The sequence below is a fragment of the Podarcis tiliguerta genome, assembly GCF_965153285.1.
Source record: "Podarcis tiliguerta genome assembly, chromosome: 6".
In the NCBI taxonomy this organism is placed as follows: Eukaryota; Metazoa; Chordata; class Lepidosauria; order Squamata; family Lacertidae; genus Podarcis; species Podarcis tiliguerta.
Genome location: NC_139539.1, coordinates 16,540,342 through 16,559,914, shown reverse-complemented (window position 1 = coordinate 16,559,914; position 19,573 = coordinate 16,540,342). Strand labels below are relative to the sequence as shown.

At 45.5% G+C, this 19,573-nt stretch overlaps 1 long non-coding RNA gene across 1 annotated transcript; it reads left to right on the top strand.

Annotated features, from left to right (window-relative positions):
• The first annotated feature begins 154 nt into the window (after positions 1 to 154).
• On the top strand, positions 155 to 1,773 carry LOC310679165. The gene is made up of 2 exons (XR_014512144.1): positions 155 to 1,179; positions 1,709 to 1,773. It is a non-coding gene; the product is annotated as an uncharacterized lncRNA (long non-coding RNA).
• The last annotated feature ends 17,800 nt before the right edge of the window (positions 1,774 to 19,573 follow it).

Sequence of the window (19,573 nt, the reverse complement as noted above, 5' to 3'; positions counted from 1 at the left end):
CTCATGTCAAGTTTGTGGTCAACCAAGACTCCTAGATCCTTTTCACATGTACTGCTCTCAAGCCAGGTGTCACCCATCTTGTATTTGTGCCTCTCATTTTTTTTGCCCAAGTGCAATACTTTACATTTCTCCCTGTTAAAATTCATCTTTTTCAAAAGCCAAGAAGCAAACGGAAGAAGAGAACAGAGTGCCATTTACTTCGTTAGCGTTCTTCAATAGCAAACATCCTGGCAGGCCCTGAGCTGCGTCGTGTGCCTTCAAACCATTCTGCCAGCTGAATCAGGATTGTAGAGTTGGAAGGGAGCCCTAGGACTATCTAGTCCAATCCCCTGCAATGCAAGTACCTTTTTGCCCTTTGGGCTCAAACCCACTTCCCTGAGATTAAAGGTCTCATGCTCTACTGACTGAGCTATCAGACAGGAAATGAGAGACTCATGTAGTAGGCTGTCCTTTCTCCAGGGAGCTCTCATTCCACCCACTCTTGCCTCCCAACAACATGGTGATGAGTAGGTTTGGCTGAGAGGTAGTGTCTGACCCAAGGCCACTTTCTTGGCTGAGCTGGTGGTGCAGATAGGTAATTTTAGATCCTAGGCTTGATCTTCAGAAGGTAAGCCAGCTCGTGCTTGGGGGCCCTTCTGCTTATTCTGCTGAGTGGGGCCCTGCACCACTAGGTTGAGACTTGGAACTCCAGTCTCCCCAGTTGAGGTTCAGCAAACTATTCGCTGTTGTGGCTGGCTCATATTAGTCCTTTGGGCCACTAGGAAAGTGCAGAAAATTTGCTTACAGACATCTTCTAGATGCCTCCTTGCATGTTTTTGACCTGGTCTTTACCGTCTCGGCAAGACAAGGAAGGGCTGATCTTTCAGGATGGAAGAAGCAGCTTTGGCCGCTCTGACAGTGACCCAGTTTGTGCACGTAACCCTATGCCAAACTATGGTTCAGCACGAATGAGCAAATGTATTATGGCTTGCTGGAGAGAAGATTGTGGCTGTTTTGCTCCTCTTCCAATCTTGCTGCTGCCATGCTGCTGTGAGCTAAGTCATGGTTCGGCTTAGTGATACATCCGATCCTTTGCTCATGGTTTATCTCATGAGCTGTAGCTAAGGTTTGTTTCACCGCCAACAGATTTTAAATGTTTTGAATATGGTTTGTTTGTAATTGTACTTTGTATCATGTACCGTATTTTTCGCTCCATAAGGCTCACTGGACCATAAGGCGCACCTAGTTTTTAGAGGGGGAAATCAAGAAAAAAAATATTATTACCCCCCCCCCAGCCCCAAAGAGCAGCGGATAGGCGGGGAGCGGCTGCTCGCGGCTATGGCACAATCCAAGACAGCCAGCGGGATGGATCCCGCTGGCTGTCCTGACTTCCTCTTTAGCCGCGCAACCTCTCCGGCTGGGAGAGGCTGCGCACAACTATGGCAATTCCCCCACCTCCTGCAAAAGCCCACAGGAGCCGCGCACCCTTTAAGGAGCGCATGGCTCCTGCAGACTTTTCTACGAGGAGGGAGAAGGGACTGACTGGCCGCGTCAGTCCCTTCTCACTCCTGGGGAAAAGCCCGCAAGAGCCGCACGGAGCTTGTGTGCAGCTCTTGGGGGCTTTTCCTGCCTGCCTCCCCCCTGCGTTCGCTCCATAAGACACACACACATTTCCTCTTACTTTTTAGGAGGGAAAAAGTGTGTCTTATGGAGCGAAAAATACGGTAAGTGTTTGTCACCCTTTTCTCCTTTGAGAAAAATAAAAATGAAACACCACTTTGTGCTCTGATCAAATTCGCCCCCTCCTCCTGTGGCTATTTTTAACCAAAGAAATTTGTTGAGAGATCTTATCATGGGGGCCTCATGCCACATGTAGTTTGGACTTCATTATGTGTATATGAGTTCATATCTCGAAATAGTTCAGGTAACTTATTGTTCTCCTCATCTGCGTGTGCGCGCGCGCTTGTAGTTCACCCACTTGCAGAAGCAAGAAGTCAGTAACCAGCAGAGACCTTTTCTTTAATCATTGAACAACACAACATAATTGTCTTTGGAAACACCAGGGCAATAAGCTGGTGCCCAAGAAGGCTTATTAAGCGCCACATGCAAAGGCAATGCTTGAAAAGTGGTGGACAAAGACAGCAGGCTCAATATTGGCCTGTTTTAAAATTAGCACTCGGGGGTAAACTAATAAGATGTGCACTTTGATTCTGGGTTGTGTTGCTTCAATCTCTGCTGCCCAATAACACAATTAAAAGTTTTGTACGGAAGGGAGAAACTTTGGACGTATGTTTTCAAAAGGCAGAAACATTCAGTGGGTACAAAGGCCTGCTTCACACATGCTTCAGAATCTCTTGGGTACACAAGACACTAGATTACCGGCCCCAGATGAATGTGTGAACGCAGAGCCGAACACAGTCTTTAACTGCATAGCTAGCAATTCTATCCTGAGCTATCCTCCGGAGCGATTTTTGAACCAGCCAAGAGAAAGCGCTGCTTTACACAGTGCATGATTAAAAACAATGGGATTTGCTACCCTAAGTGGTGGTGATGGTCACCAATTGATATGGCTTTAACATGGGATTAGACAAATACATGGAAGATAATGGTCTCAATGGCAACTAGTCATGATAGATAGGTGGGACCTCCAGCACACCAGTCATTGGGACTGGAGAAGGCTGTTTCACTCATGCCTTACCTGTGAGATTCCCATAGGTATATGCTGAACATGCATTTCTTTATCCTGGCCTTTGACGCCCAAGACATAGCTGTCTAATCTGTCTGTCTATCTATCATCTTGGTATCTACCCCATTCAAATTGTAAGTTGTTTTAACTGATTTTCATTTAAAAAAAAGCAAATGTAACCAAAAGAAACAGTGTCAGCTTACATTAACAATAAAGCTAACCCATCAACCCTGACCTAAGGGTATAAATTAATATAAGCACTCCATAGGTCCAAACAGATATTGATATGAGATGGACACTCATAAGATACACATCTGAACATAGAAAGAAGCAAGATCTTCAGAGCACTGAGGAGCAAAGGTGGGTATTTATCTTTCCAACCTTGAGGTATAAGTTTCTTTGCAAAGGCTTGTAGGATCTATTTCAGTTGTCCTTCGGATTTAATTGATTTTAATATTGTATGTTTATATTGTTAATCTGCCCTGGGACCTTATGGTGAAGGGCAGGTAAGAAATCCAACTGATCGTCATCGTCATCATAATCTAGTTGGCCACTCTGGGAAACCGAAAGGTGGTCTAGATAAGGCTTTGGTCTAATTCAGCAGGGGCTGTTACCTTCTTATAGCCCTCCTCACCATTTCAGCTCTTGCAGGAGGGTGTGGCTCCAATGCCCGGCATGGCTCTCTTTTTTAAGTAGGAGAGCTAAGTGTGCAAAATCATCAAACAGATGTAAATAGGTGTCCTGATGTCATCCGGTGTCCAACACTAGCGACTGAAGCTAAATTTATGCTCTTGACATAAAGGGACATCCAATTTGTGCATGTTGATTAGATGTTTGTCACTTCAGACAGAATGCTTGGAAAATTAGGCAGCAAGGAAGCTTTTAGCCAGTGGCAATGATGAATTTATTAGGGACGTGGGTGGCGCTGTGGTCTAAACCACTGAGCCAATCGGAAGGTTGGCGGTTCGAATCCCCGCGACGGGGTGAGCTCCCATTGCTCGGTCCCTGCTCCTGCCAACCTAGCAGTCCGAAAGCACGTCAAGTGCAAGTAGATAAATAGGTACCACTCCAGCAGGAAGGTAAACGGCGTTTCCATGCGCGGCTCTGGTTTCTCCAGAAGTGGCTTAGTCACGCTGGCCACATGACCCGGAAAAACTGTCTGTGGACAAATGTCAGCTCCCTCAGCCAGTAAAGCGAGATGAGCACTGTAACCCCAGAGTTGTTCGCGACTGGACTTAACTGTCAGGGGTCCTTTACCTTTTTTAAAAAATAAAAATGATGAATTTAAGGTGGCTGTGAGCAGTTGTGGGGTGTTCTCTCTCTCTCTCTCTTTTAACTACATGCAATGGCTTGGCATACCGCCTGAAAAAGGGGACCATGCAAGTCTTAAAATAGCGCGCCAAGTAGATGCAAACTGCCACTGGATGATGGACATCTCCTTCCAATGCGTGCAAAATTGGTGCTAAGCACTGCTAACAGCTGCTTGATCTCAACGTAATAATAAATTAAGAGAGAGTTGTGCTAACAAGCAGCAACATCATATATTTATCAGTCTGTGGATTCCGGATCTTTAATTTGGCACATTTGGAAGAACACAGCAAAGAAATAAAATGAAAAATAAAGCTGTTTCATTGGTCCCCGGGACCACCCCATTTCACTGAAATATGGAAAATCTCATAGTAACTAGCTGTGCCATCAAGCATTTGGAATCAGAAGCCTGGAATATATTGTCATTCAATTTTTGCAGTTGGAAGCGCAGACTCTCTCTCTCTCTCTCTCTCTCTCTCTCTCTCTCTCTCTCTCTCTCTCTCCCTCTCCCTGTGTTTGGAAAAGGCTTGCGTGTGGCTTGTGGCACATTTACCCTTGGTGAAGTGTGTGGGGTTTTTGTTTTTGTTTTGCTTTGCCACTGAGTAAAAATAATTAGGAAATGGTTTTGTTGAGTAAAAACACCAAATCCACTGCAATTGCATGACCTGAATTTGCTGGTATGCAGTTGACTCTCACATGCAACATTCCAACAGTGAAGAATAGGGATGGATAAATCTCTCGGTTTCAGTTTTCTCCTTTCCCCAGCCTTATATTCCAGATTTTCATGTTTCTGCAGCAATTTGCACTATTGCTGTTGGTTGGTTTTTTTAATCCTCATGAAAGTTCTCCAGCATTTTAGTGCAAATTTCTCCTAACACATTTTTTAGGTGCAGTTTGGACAAAGTATACCCATTTTTGCAAGCTGATTCCCCGAGTATAATGCATGTTTGCCATTTTCCTTAATGTATGCATTTTTGTACACACGTGCATTTTTGTACACTCTATTTGGTTGGAGAGCTGCACTGCAAATCTTGGAGGAGTGTGAATTTGGATGCCTGGCTGTGTTTCGGTTTGCATATTATTCTGGAAAGTGTGACTTGGGTAGATTCTTCTTCAGATGCGCACCAAATCCAATTTCTCCCCCACCCTTAGTTCTGAAGCTGCCCAGTGTTCTGACACCATTTCACTGTGTGTGTCCCTGCCCTGGCATGGCAGTCAGTTATGTACCACAGGAGCGCACAGCATAAGGAGATAACAACAACAACAACAACAATTGATTACCTATACCCTGCCCATCTGGCTGGCCTCCCCAGCCACTCTGGGTGGCTCCCAACAGAATATTAAAAACATGATAAAACATCAAACATTAAAAGCTTCCCTAAACATGACTGCCTTCAGGTGTTTTCTAAAATCAGGTAGTTGTTTATTTTCTTGACATCTGATGGGAGGGCATTCCACAGGGCGGGCACCACTACCGAGAAGGCCCTCTGCCTGGTTCCCTGTAACCTCACTTCTCGCAGTGCGAGAACCGCCAGAAGCCCCTTGGCACCGGACCTCAGTGTCTGGGCTGAATGATGGGGGTGGAGACGCTTCTTCAGGTATACTGGGCCAAGGCCATTTAGGGCTTTAAAGGTCAGCACCAAAACTTTGAATTGTGCTTGGAAACGTACTGGCAGCCAATGAAGATCTTTCGGGACCGGTGTTATATTGTCTCGGCAGAAATGAGGTAAGCTGCAGTACACATTCGAGTGGCGAGAGAAAGAATTCATCCTGCAGGGCTGCTATGTTGAGTGGCAACCCCATAACAGCTCTTCCCCAGAACCTGGCCCAGATCCAAGGCAAAATGAAGCATCTCCAACTCTAGCGAAACAAAAGGGATGGAGGAGGCATGCTTTGTTCGGCACTCGACGGGGGCCACTAAAGGTTATTCCTACCTTCAGGGGACCGGCTTTGCAAAACGACAAGCCGTTTCATTAGCGCATCTCGATCCGACGGACACAGACGAAGGAGAGCTTCCTTGCTTAAAGCCTTCTATCAGAACTCGATAAATAATTCATGGGGCACAGTTTACCGGGTACATTTGGAGTCACAATTTGGCTGTGAGAAAACAAGCGTGATTTTTCTCCGGTGGGTTAATTATTCAGGATGAGTGGCTAAATTGCCCCCTTGTTCCTTCCTGTCTGATTCTCCTTGCAAATATCCAATATTTAGGTTGTGTTTAGATGCTACATGGCACACTGCTTCGGATGCTTTCGATCAGTTCCCCCCCTGATTAGGGGAGCGTCCCTCATAGAGTAAAGTCCGGGAGCGAATGTTCATGATTTCTCATCTGAAATTCAATTTGTGTTGGTCATCAGCAATGCTTGCTTTCAAGGCTCTCCGCTTTCCCTTTTAGGAAATAACTAAATCTGTAGACTATTGGGGGAGGGGGGGGGGAATTCTCAAAATGCCACTCATCTATGGAGCTATGAATAGGGGTTGTTTTTTTTTAACCTCTAAGGAAACCTGGAGGTCATCCAGCTGAGAGACTGGCTTCATGTAGTATGCAGCTATGGCATCCCTGACAGATGGCCATTCATCCTCTGCTTAAATACCTCCAGCCACACCTGGTTAGCAGTAGTAGAGCAGCACAGGAACTGGCCAAAGGCAAGGTACTCAGAAGGGCTCCTCACCAGCTTGAGCCCAACTTTGCTGTGCTGCCCACTCTCCTCCCTGCTCCCTGCTCTCTCAAATTTGCAGAAGCCAGAGATGCACTTCACTCATTCAATGAATGCTTATAGGACAAGCATACCACCAGAGACCACGAAACACAGAGGACTCTGTAAGGCAGAACTTCCATAAACATAATTTTATTGTGCTTTTATCAGATTGTTTTTTACAGCCATAGCTTTCCCCCAGGGCTGTCTTACGCATATTCGGTGCCAGGGTGTGAAGATTTGCCCGGCGCCCCCCGGCTGCCCAGTCCCAGGTGCGCAGGAGGGTGGAAGCGGCTGGCTGCCTCTGCGTTTTGCTGGCTCGGTCGCCCCCAAACTTGCAGTGCAGAGCCGCCTGTAGCAGAAGACCAATGGGCGGGCTCTTCCCTGGACTCAAATCTCAGGCCCCGGACTCTTGGCCTGGCACCCCTGAGAGCCCGGCACCCGGGTGCCCCACACCCCTAGCACCTATGGGTAAGACGGCCCTGCTTTCCCCAAAGAATTCTGGGAGCTGTAGTTTGTTAAGGGTGCTGAAAGTTGCCAGGAGGCCCCTATGCTCCACCTCCTGGAGTTACAATTCCCTGGGTGGTTTAACAACCAATTCCTCTTCACAGGGAACTCTGGGATTTGTAAGGAATAGTAATAGTCTTCTCTCACTTGGTTCCTCATTGAGTGATTCGCGGAGGTAATATGACTAGTAGCCATTGATACCTTTATTCTCCATAGTCAGAGGTAGTAATGCTTCTGAAAATCTCAGGAGGGGAGAGTGTTGTGGCGTTCAGGATGTTCTTGTGTGTTTTCTGCAGGCATCTGGTTGGCCACTGTAAGAACAGGATGCTGGAATGAATGGACCACTGGCCTTGACTCATGTTCTTATGCTTAGTTCCCACTCAAAGCAATTTAATTTGATGGCGTCACTATATGCCACATGGAAAATTGCTTCCTTTCATCTGCCCTGAATCTCCTGACACTTGGCTTCATTTCCGAGAGGGAGAAAAACACGTCTCTATCTACTTTCTCTGCACCATCCCACGGTATTAAGCATCTCTGGGCTACAGAACATGCCTAGATTTGGTCACAGTAGCCCACATCCTCAGTCTGACCTGGACAGTCGATTTGGCGAGAAGACTCGAATCATTTCCATTCCCAGCCCCATTTTATTCCTGCTTCAATTTGTTCCTTGGGACAGGAGAAACAAATGATTAGACAGGAACAACATAGTTATTATTCCGCTGAAACGGCAGCAACACTGAGAGTGCAAGATGACATGAAGTCCATGGAAATTAGATATAATCATATTCTCTGCTCGATTTGTTTCCCTCTCTGGGGTTATTTTTAGTCTTGTTTACTTTAATTGTGTGGATGTCTGAAAGCCTATCTCGTTCCATGTTGCGCAGTGCATAATAGTGGTTCCTTCTGTGTCTGCCATGCAGTCATTTTGTTTCCAGCCTTCTCTGTGCAGATTTTGCATACACAATGCCATGCTGAGCACAAGATGCCCTTTGCATCTCCGTCTTTCATTATAAGATCCACTTTTCGAAAAGGAGTAGGAGGTTCAAGGTCTTTCCAGCCATTGGCCTTGCTACATTCAGCAACAAGGACTTGCAAGTACCAGTATGTTTGTCTCACTGTGGATACAAGTCTTCTTGAAGCCAGTGGCCCAGTGAGGTCCTGACTCTGAGAAGGTTTGTAAGCATCATCAGACAAACATCCTTACATGAAGTAGTGACAGTTTTTGCTGTGCCTGCACCATCCCAAGCTCCCTGCTGCCTTGGACCTCTCAGTAGCTAGCAGTGGTACATGGCATGAGGAAGCCAGGTCAGCAACACAGGCCTACCTGTGCTGCTGAACTAGCTGCTACCTGCTCACAGGTCCCCTGAAGACCTTGAGATGCTGGTCAAGAGAGGACGAGACATGTGCCTCCCACATGCTTATAATCTACAGAAACTTGCAAGGGCTATAGATAAATTTGAAAAGACTCATCTCTATTGTGCATCGGTTACACTGAGAGACCTAGTGTGATGGTTCAGAATGTGCAAAGCAGTTTGGCATCCAACTTCTTTGAAGCAAGGGGGGAGTTGTCAGTTTGGCTCGGATTCAGCTCTTACACAAATGTCCAGGGTGGATGAAGCCTGCCAAGTTACAGGGAAATACGTTCAAGGGCTTTGGGGCCAGACACTGTTCCGTTTGGAAATTAATGGTAACAAGCAGCGTGTTCATAGGAAACCTGCAGGAAAACCTCATCAGAATTTCAGGTTTTCATTACAGGGACGAGTGAAAATGGACTTCCTCCAAACTCTCCACATTTGCAGGTTAAATTGGAGGGGAACATTTTGCCAAACATCCTCTAGGGAGGCAGAATTCTCCAGCCATTTTGGGGGGACAAAAACTGAAATGGCTCAGAACATCCTCTTCTGATAAATTTTGGCTCAGAATATTGATAGTGTTGTACGCATTGCTGTGCAAGAGGCATTTTGCTAACACAAAGGGACTTTCCCTTCCCCTCCTCTCCAAGCGTGTTCCCCCACTCCAAGTCTGCTCAGGGTAGTCCCCAACCCCTAGAGCCAATCTTATGGGGAGAGAGAGGGTTGCAAAGGAGAGGACGGAGTTTTTCCTTTCTGCAAGCAGACACTGGATGTGTGAGTGGCATGGCAGCGATGAATACAACCTTTCATTCCTAATGGTGTATGCAGGAATCAGTGGGTGAAAAGAGGAGGACTGAGCTTTTCCTCCAAAATATTGCTTCCTTTTCAAATATTATTTTGCATTCTGGGTTGTATCCATGGTTGTGCTCAAAATTCTCCACACCATTTGCAGAAGTTGAGGGCGGAGACATTTTGCCAAATATTCTCTGAGAACGGGTCTCAAATTCTCCAACGGTGTGTATGTAAGCTTCAATTAAAACTAAGCTCAGATGACCAACAAAATTGGAAGCCTTAAAGCAGCTTAATTTCTTGTGACAGAGAAGAAGTCTCCCTATATCCTGGCAATTTTTCAGCCGCATGCTCAGAAAATAAATGGTGATCATCCTGCTTCCTCCTTAAGCAGAACCACTGTAAACTAGTCTGCAAATGAGAACTTGTCAGGGGGAAAACACATAAATTAACCCTGACAGCTCAGCTGCACCAAAACACATTTATGAGTCAAAAGAATGCAAATTGTTATTCATGCTTCTGGGCTGACACCAGATACCCAGGCAATTCTGACATTCATTATTGTGGTGTGATCATTGGCATTTGTGTCCTAGACAGAAGCCCAGCTCTGCATTAAGGAAAGGTTACTGTGTGGGTCTTGAAGTCCCCTGCAGTGCAGTGCAAAAGTGTAACAACGGTTGAGTTTAGACTTTCTCATCTGGAAAGATTCATGACAGCAGGCAGTGGATGTTGTCAGGGCTTGGGATCAGCTCAGAGCTAATAGATGCCATAACATAGTAGCTGACAACATGCTTTCCATGCAAAAGGTTTCCTGTGCATCTACGGCACAGTTACAATGGGTAAGGCAATTGTACCCCAGGTAAAAGCATCACTGCGGCTTACCAGCAGGGAAAGGGGTGAGGTAAACATGGTGCAAACACACCAGCAGGTTCAATCCAGCACTCCCATCAGTGTGTTTGCACCGCACTGACCTAGCCATCACCTTGTCCACCCCAATGATGGTCAAGGGTTTGGAAACCAAGCCTTACAAGGAACGCTTGAAGGAGCTGGGTATGTTTAACCTGGAAAAGAGAAGACTGGGAAGAGACATGATAGGCATCTTCAAATATCTTAAGGTCTGTCACATGGAAGAGGGAGCAAGCTTGTTTTCTCCTGCTCTGGAGAGTAGAACTCAACTCAGGAGGTTGTGGACTCTCCTTCCTTGGAGGCTTTTAAGCAGAGGTTGGATGGCCATCTGTCATAGATGCTTTAGCTGAGATTCCTGCATTGCAGAGGGTTGGACGAGATGACCCTCAGGGTCTCTTTCAACTCTATGATTTTATGATTCTGTGGAAGGTCAAGTAAGTGCTGCTGCCCTGCTCCAATGACTGCTACAATTGTGGCATCTACATCTATAGAAGGTCACAGTTCACAGGTCTGGGAGAAAGCTTGACCCGCAAGGTGAACCCTAGACAAGATTGCACCCAGACCCCAGTAATGAAGATACAAGATATTTTGTGGGGTTCTTACATATTTAGTTAGGCATTTCTATGCCACCCAGTCAACTGTGTCCTCTGGGAAGTTCAAAAATTTAAAATCAATAGACTGCTAACACAACCAACAGTGCTAAAATCACGCATCGTAGAAAAGCAACACCAGCACAAAATTTATATAAATCAGCATAAAAGCATAGAACAGCTTAAAGTCAGTAAGCATGCAGTACTTACAAACCAGCAACTGTGGCATTTTAAAAAGCCTGGGAGAAGAGAGAGGTCTTCACCTGGCCTTGAGAAACTCATAGTGTAAGTTTCCTTGAAGAAACTTTACAGGAAGACCTAATAGTTGTTATGTATAGTTAAAGGCATTGGACCACGAGCTCACATAAATATCCTGCTAAGGAACGTACACATAACCTATTGATGTGCTTGCTTAAGCAAAATCAGAAAGCTAAGCACCAAGACCTACATTCAATAGAAGAAAGATCAGCCTTCAGATGCAAAACTGGTGATGGTACATGTCTAGGCTATGGGCAGATAAATCTGTCCCAGTCTCTTCTGTACTGTTTCCACATGTGGACATCTTAAAGTATACCCTGTCCTTCTTCTTTGTGGATTTTTAAAAAGATAGTTCTGGGGGCAACCCCACACACCACTGAGAAGCACTTACAAGGTGTATGGAGAGCTGTTCTGTCTCCCTCCCTCCCTTGCTTTAATAGTGTAAATCTGCTTAGGGCAGCTTCAAAGCATGGCACCTCCACAGCACAGGTTCAAAATGCTTTAAAAAATGGTGCACATCAATTCCTGTGTAATTCTATGCACAAAGGGCCATTTTATTTCCAAAAAAAGAGGCTGCCCCCGTCATTACCCTGGAATAGTTGTTCCCCATCAAGCCAGTGCTTCCTGGGGGAATTCCCCCTGCAAAATCCCCCTCATGTTGATGATGAGCCAGACAGGCCTTGAGTGGAACTCTTTTTCTAAGCCAATGAGTAGATGTGAGGGTACTCAACTTCTTCTCCAAAGGTGCCTCCCTTTGTTTGTCTTCCACTTTTCCTCTTTAACTCACATGGCCTCTGCTTATACTCAAGTATCCTGCCAAACCTAATAACTTATCCTGAACAATGTGGTGTAGGCAAAACCAAACCAAACACCCTTTCAGGGCCATCTTTACCCAGGGGTGCAAGGGGTGCGGGGCACCCGGGCGCTGAATTCTGGGGGGCGCCTGCCACCTGCCGCCTGCGCTCTTAACTATCTACCTGTTATGAAATAATAAATAATTTTGATCAAGCTGGAAAAACAAAATACATATATACACAGGTATCAATGAGTTGTATACCTACAGTTTCACTAAAGGACTTTCGACTTTGTGTGCTCATTTACCAAAGACGTGCCACACCAGTGATGGCGCTTGTCAGACTTGGGGGCGCTGGGTGGATCTTTGCACCCCGGCAGCGCATATGCTAAAGACTCCCCTGCATCCTTTCAGGCCCTTGACCAGAGATGGGGAACCTGTGGCCTTCTAGATGTTGTGAGACCACAGCATGCATCATCCCGGACCATTGGTCATGCTTATTGGGACTGATGGGAGTTGGAGCCCAACAGTATCTGGAGGGCTGCAGTTCTCCCATCCCTTCCCTAAACCAATATGCTCATTTGAGAGGGAAATTCATACTGAGCCCAAATGTATTTGGTGACCAGAAACATATCACAGTGTACCAAAGTCAGGCAGAGGAGGGAGAAAGGTTGTTTTCTGCTGCTCCAGAGAAGCAGACACGGAGCAATGGATCCAAACTACAAGAAAGAAGATTCCACCTAAACATTAGGAAGAACTTCCTGACAGTAAGAGCTGTTCGACAGTGGAATTTGCTGCCAAGGAGTGTGGTGGAGTCTCCTTCTTTGGAGGTCTTTAAGCAGAGGCTTGACAACCATATGTCAGGAGTGCTCTGATGGTGTTTCCTGCTTGGCAGGGGGTTGGACTCGATGGCCCTTGTGGTCTCTTCCAACTCTATGATTCTATGATTCTATTCTAGGTGGTGTTGAACTGAATCATAGAATTGTAGAGTTGGAAGGGTCAATGAGAACCATCTACTCCAACCCTTGCAATGCAGAAATCTTTTGCCCAGCATGGGATTCTAAACCAAGACCATGAGATTATGAGTTTCACACTCTACTGACTGGAGGTGGACCTCATCATAAACAGCTGTTTTTCCCAGGCCCTCCCACCTATATATGTGGGTTTGCAGCTATCCACTGACTAATTTGATTTACATCCTTCATCTCCTATCACAAGAGTAGCCAATGCAGTGCCCTCCAGATGCCTAGGACCACAACTCCCATCAGCACCAGTCACCATGGGCAATAGTCAGAGATGATGGGAGCTGTGGGACTCAACCTCAATCAAAGCAGTTGTTGGCTCAGTTTTTTCAGGTGACTAGGAACAAAAAGCACTCTTCTGTTTACCTGGAAGAGAACTGGAAGGGAGAAAAGACTGGAATTCTGAGAGATTCATTGTTAGTCTTCTGATGGTCCACCCCTCTTTTTGATATGAGTCTCATCAGGGCAATGAGTTGAGACATGGAGTCTTTAACCCTTTCCTTTTGGACTAGTCCCCCAACCCTGCTGAACAAAAATGTCTCAAATTTGCAACCCATGAAGTTTGGATTTCATTGAAGCAGAGGGCAGCCAAGTGACTGCTCACACATCTCTCAAAGCCACAAATCTCAGTTTGGCCTGATTTTGAAGTCAATAGGACTTGATGACTCTATCTAAGGAGGCATTGTGTGTTCAAGTTGTCTCCGAACAAATTGTGCCTCAAATTCAGTGGGGATCAGTATGTTCCTATGTCTTCACCATCCCTGCTAACTCAATACAAACATGCACACAGTGGGCCAAAGACCTGTCATTGTCACACCAACCTCAAGATGGAGAATTCACTTTCCCTTTTTAGTACTTGCGATTGTTGGTTTGACTTCTGTAAACATCCTGCAGAAAATAATAATAATTGAAATGCTTGAAGAGAGAGAGCATTTGTCCTCTTGTGAATAAACAAATTTTATTCAGTAGAAAATGTAATATAAGCAAATAGAATTACCTCTTCACTCTCGATACTAACAGGAGCGAGAATCTAGGATTAAAAGCGAGAGGGGAGAAAATGCTTCCTTCTATGCGCCTGTCATTCTGAATATCATGCAATCAAATTTCCTCCTAAATCTCATCAGATGAACTCCCAAAGTCATTGCAGAGATAATAAAATAGGTTATGACACTAGTCTCGTATACATCAAAATGTCTTTCATATATCTTTAAGCGGTTATTAATCTCTGAATTAGTTTAGAATACATTAACCTTCAAGGTAAATTAGTTCAATCAAGAAAATGACTCTAAAGAATAGACTCTGTCACATGCATGCATGCAAATGCACACACACACACTCACAAACTCGGTTTATGAATTTCAACAAACCTTAATCCAGGGGTAGCCAATGTGGTACCCTCCAGGGGTGGCTGGAATACAACTCCCCCATCAGCCCTAGCAAGCACAGTCTGAAACACAAGGGTGTTAGCAGGAAGATTCCCCCATCCCTGAATGGCACCACTGATTAAACCAGAGTTAGCCAATATGGTGGTGTTGACTAACCCTGGTTTAATCAGTGATGCCATTCAGAGATAGGGGGGACCTTCCTGCCAACACCCTTGTGTTTCAGACCATATGAAATTCTTCCTTAGGAGGGAGTCTGGCCAAACGACAGCTTCTATACACTCTGTGAATATTGTTAATAGACCATTGCTCTGCTCTCACCTTCTTATTCTGCCTCTCCTGCATCTTTTAAATGTCTGCTATCAAAGTAAGGATGGATGGACAGAAGGTTCCCACACAAAAGGGGGCAGAGAGAGGAAGACATGCCAATGCTGAAGAGTATCATGGATGGAGGAATGAATCAGTTCCACCATGGGGAGGAAGAGGGGCAGCCGTGACAGAGGGACACTGGGCCCTTGGCAGATTGTCATCAAGGTGCTGTCTGGACTGCAAGATCTTTCTGAATTCTATACAACCTTAAGGGATAGAGTTTGGGACCGTTTGAATGCAAAGCCGGTGCTCTATTATAGAGTTATGGCTGCTCTGCCTTGAGCTATGGCCCTTCCCATCCTCTGGGGAATGTAAATGCTATGACTTTTTCCCTGCTTGTTGGAAACCCTGTTGAGATGCCATTTCCAAGGCGATGCCATCTACAGCACATGGGTGCATAATTTAGAAAAGGTTGGGGAACCTGTGGCCCTCCAGATGTTGTTAGACATTGTAAGAACCAACGATCCATATCTTCAAGTCTGAACAAAATGCTTGTTTAACCTGGAGGTAGGCTGTCTGAATTGTGCATTGCTTTGTAACGATTTGTTGGGTCTCTGGACCGTAATAAAGATTGATTGATTGATTGATTGTTAGACTACAACTCCCATCATCCCTGACCACTGGCTATACAGCCTGGAGCTAATGGGAGCTGTGGTCCAAGAACATCTGGAGTGCAACATGCTCCCCACCCGTTTTGAAAGGTATAATTCTTCCTGCACTACTTACCTACATTTAAATGTATGCAAATTTAACTGACTGATCAAACCCATATGAGTAATGATAAATATTTATTTAATCGGGTGGCAGTCCTAATTTGAATATATATGGACATTGCACTAGTTTAAGAAACCCGCCGCTTCCATATCTCACCGGGTTCCTTAAAGATTTCTTGTGCGTATCGGGAGCGGAAATTAAACCTGATAACATGTCGCAACTCCATCAACGATCCAGCAGCAATCATTTAAAAGATTTGCCCAGGGTAATTTCGGGAATGATCTGTATGCTGACACATCGTGCAAATGACGTGGAACAAATTATATTATTTCAGCCTGTTTATCATCTTGTCAACATTTGTCTTCCGCTTTTTCCATACAGGATTGTAAATCAGACACGCGCAGGGGAAGTCAGGGGAGGCACTCGCCTGTCTAGAGTCGCAGTAATAGGATGATGAAAAATGCATCCGTTTATCTGTGGAAAAAGATTTAAAGGTTGTTACATTCATTTGTTACCTAGGATCTGGCATTTTATCATACAGACTCTGCTTGGCCAGAAAATTATCTCTTTTCCTCAAGTCCATTAAGGATCTCCTCACAACTTACAGAGCCCTGACAAATATAAATATTGAAGCCCATTCATGAAAATTGCATTTAAACCTGAGGTTTAAGTGGGCTGAATGCATGATTAAGTACCCTGTTAATTAACCTTTTTTTTTTCTTTTTGCAATGATAATTGTAAATGTGCCATCATACGTTTTAAATCATTTATACTGCCTACAGAATAATAGAACTATTCTGCCTCTTGCAGGCTCCAGAATTCTGAACATGGGATGCAGCCACCATTAAAATACACATATACACAAACACTGGTAGATGAGAAAGGAAAAGAAGAATACTGGGTTAGAGCCAACTTTTGTTAGTCACACTTAGATCTAACCTAAGTTAGTCACATTGAAACCAATAGGACATGAACTATTTATTCATGACTAACCCCTCACATGCAAACAAAGGTCCGTATAGTAAAAGCTATGGTTTTCCCAGTAGTGATGTATGGAAGTGAAAGCTGGACCATAAAGAAGCCTGATCGCTGAAGAATTGATGCTTTTGAATTATGGTGTTGGAGGAGACTCTTGAGAGTCCCATGGACTGCAAGAAGATCAAACCTCTCCATTCTTAAGGAAATCAGCCCTGTGTGCTCACTGGAAGGACAGATTGTGAAGCTGAGGCTCCAATACTTTGGCCACCTCATGAGAAGAGAAGAGTTCCTGGAAAAGATCCTGATGTTGGGAAAAATGGAGGGCACAAGGAGAAGGGGACGACAGAGGACGAGATGGTTGGATAGTGTTCTCGAAGCTACCAGCATGAGTTTGACCAAACTGCAGGAGGCAGTGGAAGACAGAAGTGCCTAGCGTGCTCTGGTCCATGGGGTCACAAAGAGTCGGACACAACTAAATGACTAAACAACAACAACAACAACAACCTCTCACATTGATTTCACTGTGACCTAAGTGCAATGGGTCCAACCCCCTGAGATTAAGCATAGTCTCCTAACTGTGCTCTTGACTACTTCAGATGACCTGGTTATTGAGCACTCATCCTGGTTTGCTTGTACAGAACTTACACAGATGATGTCTTTATTGAGCATTTGTTCTGATTCATTTGCAGGGAGCTTATATAACAAGGAGCATTCATTCTGAATCCAGCCTGATTTGTCTATGGCTGCATTCAGATGTGGGTTTATTGTGGTAGCTTTACTGGTTTGTGATGCCAGGGCTTCTGTCCTGATTTCCAACAATCATTTTATGCTGCAGATCCATGAAAACTCTAGGAAACTTGCAACACAAAACTCTCGCAATATTCTGAGTTTCTAGGATTGCAAAGGGATCCCCCCCCGCCCGGATATCGCAGAAGCAAGTGCTGAGACTTCCAGAGGTGTCTTTTATGTTGTGTGAAAGATCACAAACATAGTGAAAGGAAGGTAGAATAAATTGTTATTTGAATGCAGCCTATGCAAATGTTGTATGTCTTCTGGTTAATCTGTTGTTTATCCCACATCTTTTAGTTTATTTCTCTGTCACTTTCCTAACTGTAAAAAGTCCATGTTTTGTGTGAATCTGTTGTGCTAAAGCGAGAGAGTGCGTCAATCCATTTCAGTTGTGCAAAACTAAATTTCTCCTATGTGATTGAATCTCTTCCACAAAATACTGACAGTCTGGAGGTGACCATTGGCTGTTGCATATTAGGCAGATAGTTACAGCTGTGCTTTCCCCCATCACTGCACTATAATTCTGAGAAATGCTACAACTTTCTCACATGCAGCCATTAAATAGACATGCGCCTCACCGATTAAGAATGATGGCAACCCCATTATCATTTGCTTGAGTAAAAATGCTCTGAATATGATTATTGAGTGTACGTTTTGCTTTAAGGTTGCTGAGTTGCTCCTCAACACCTTTAAATTCACTGCTCACCTGGGGAAAGAATGCAAGAGCAGCCTCCCTCCTCCCTGTCCTTTGGACTAGCCCCTTCCTCTGCTTGTTGTGTCCCATACAGCATGCATGGGAAAGGGAAAGATGAAAAGACAAGTGTAGTCTTTGCAAGGTTATATATGCAGTGGCGTAGCGTGGGGGGTGCAGAGGGGGCCGGCCGCACCGGGCGCAACATCTGGGGGGGGGGGGCGCTCGCACTTGCAGCTCTCTGCCCCTACCTGGCTCACTCACTCTCTCTCACTGCAGTCCTGGCTGTGCGAATCCGATCCGAGCCGCCGGGTCGCCGCCCACTGTGGAGGGGAGGGTGCCAGGCGTGCGGTGCGGTGCGGAGAGAGAGCGAGGGACTATCTGGGGGAGGGACAGTGCAGCGGGGGGGGGGGCGCAAATTACTTGCCTTGCCCCGGGTTAGGGGGCGCAAATTACTTGCCTTGCCCCGGGTGCTGACAACCCACGCTACGCCACTGTATATATGACCCTCAAATTCTGGATTAGAAGGAACAACCTTTATTTCGCAACGTTCTGCTCAAAAACTACATGCGAAACTGAAACTAGTTATATACCCCTTAGTTTCCTTTCCCTGCTGGTCTCACCCAGAATTGATTCAGCCCCATACAACCATTTCTAAATCACTTTAGTTCCTACTCTCATTTCAAGAAGCAGTGGGGTGCATAGGCATCAACTACCTGGGGCCCTGGGTGCCTGAGCACCCATAAAATTCCCCATGAAGGGGCCAGGCACTCACAAATTTGGGTGCCAGGGCCATACACACTATGTAGCCCCCACGGCCCCCAAGCACCCACGGTCGTGGGGCTAAGCTGGCACTCCTGATGGGGTAAGACAAGAATGCAAGAAAAGACCTGTCGGATCAGGTCAAAGGCCCATCTAGTCCTGGACTCTGCTTGAGGGATGTGTTACAGAAGCCACATCTCTTCCAGGTTATTCCATCACATTTCTCCTCCCTGAATCGGTATTCACACATTACATTCCCTGAGTCTCCAATCTGTCTATCTGTGTACAGAAGTAGTTGAGCTGTACAGCTATTCAAGTGCAACATTTAACCAGTGTATAGTCTGTGGGCTTGCGTACACAACAGTTGAGGTGGACAAGTCAACAAGTATGCACTCTTTCTCACAGACACTTACGGAAGGACATAGGAGGCGATCTTCTACCAAGTCAGATACTTGGACCCATCTAGCTCTGTATCACCCACACTGGCTGGCAGCAGCACTCTTTGAAGACACTCGAACTCAGGACGCAAGGGAGAAACGTGCTACGAGCAAGGCACACTTGGCAATCCCTGACTGTGATCAACTCCTGTCCAGAAACCTATGTCCGCACTGTGGAAGGACATGTGGATCCAGAATTGGCCTCCACAGTCACTTACGGACTCACTGTTAAGACCGTGTTTATGGAAGACAATCTTACTTGGCTACGAGTGATTGTCAAAAAGAAGAAGTGAACAAACCTCATTTCTCCCTCTAACAATTAGCAAGTCCTGTGCCCACTGAGCATGCACAGTCCTCACTGGGTTGCTTGAGATTATCTAATACCTCCACGTTTATGGTGTTAGGATATTTCCGTTCCACCTTAAAAGGGAGCAGGCTTTGAGAGTCACAGAGTCTGCGCATTTCCTGTTTTCACAGGATGTTTCTGTTGTGTCTTTGTTTCCATCACTCTCTCTGCCGGAACACTGAAGCAGGCACTCATGTTTTTCTTTGTTCTGATCAA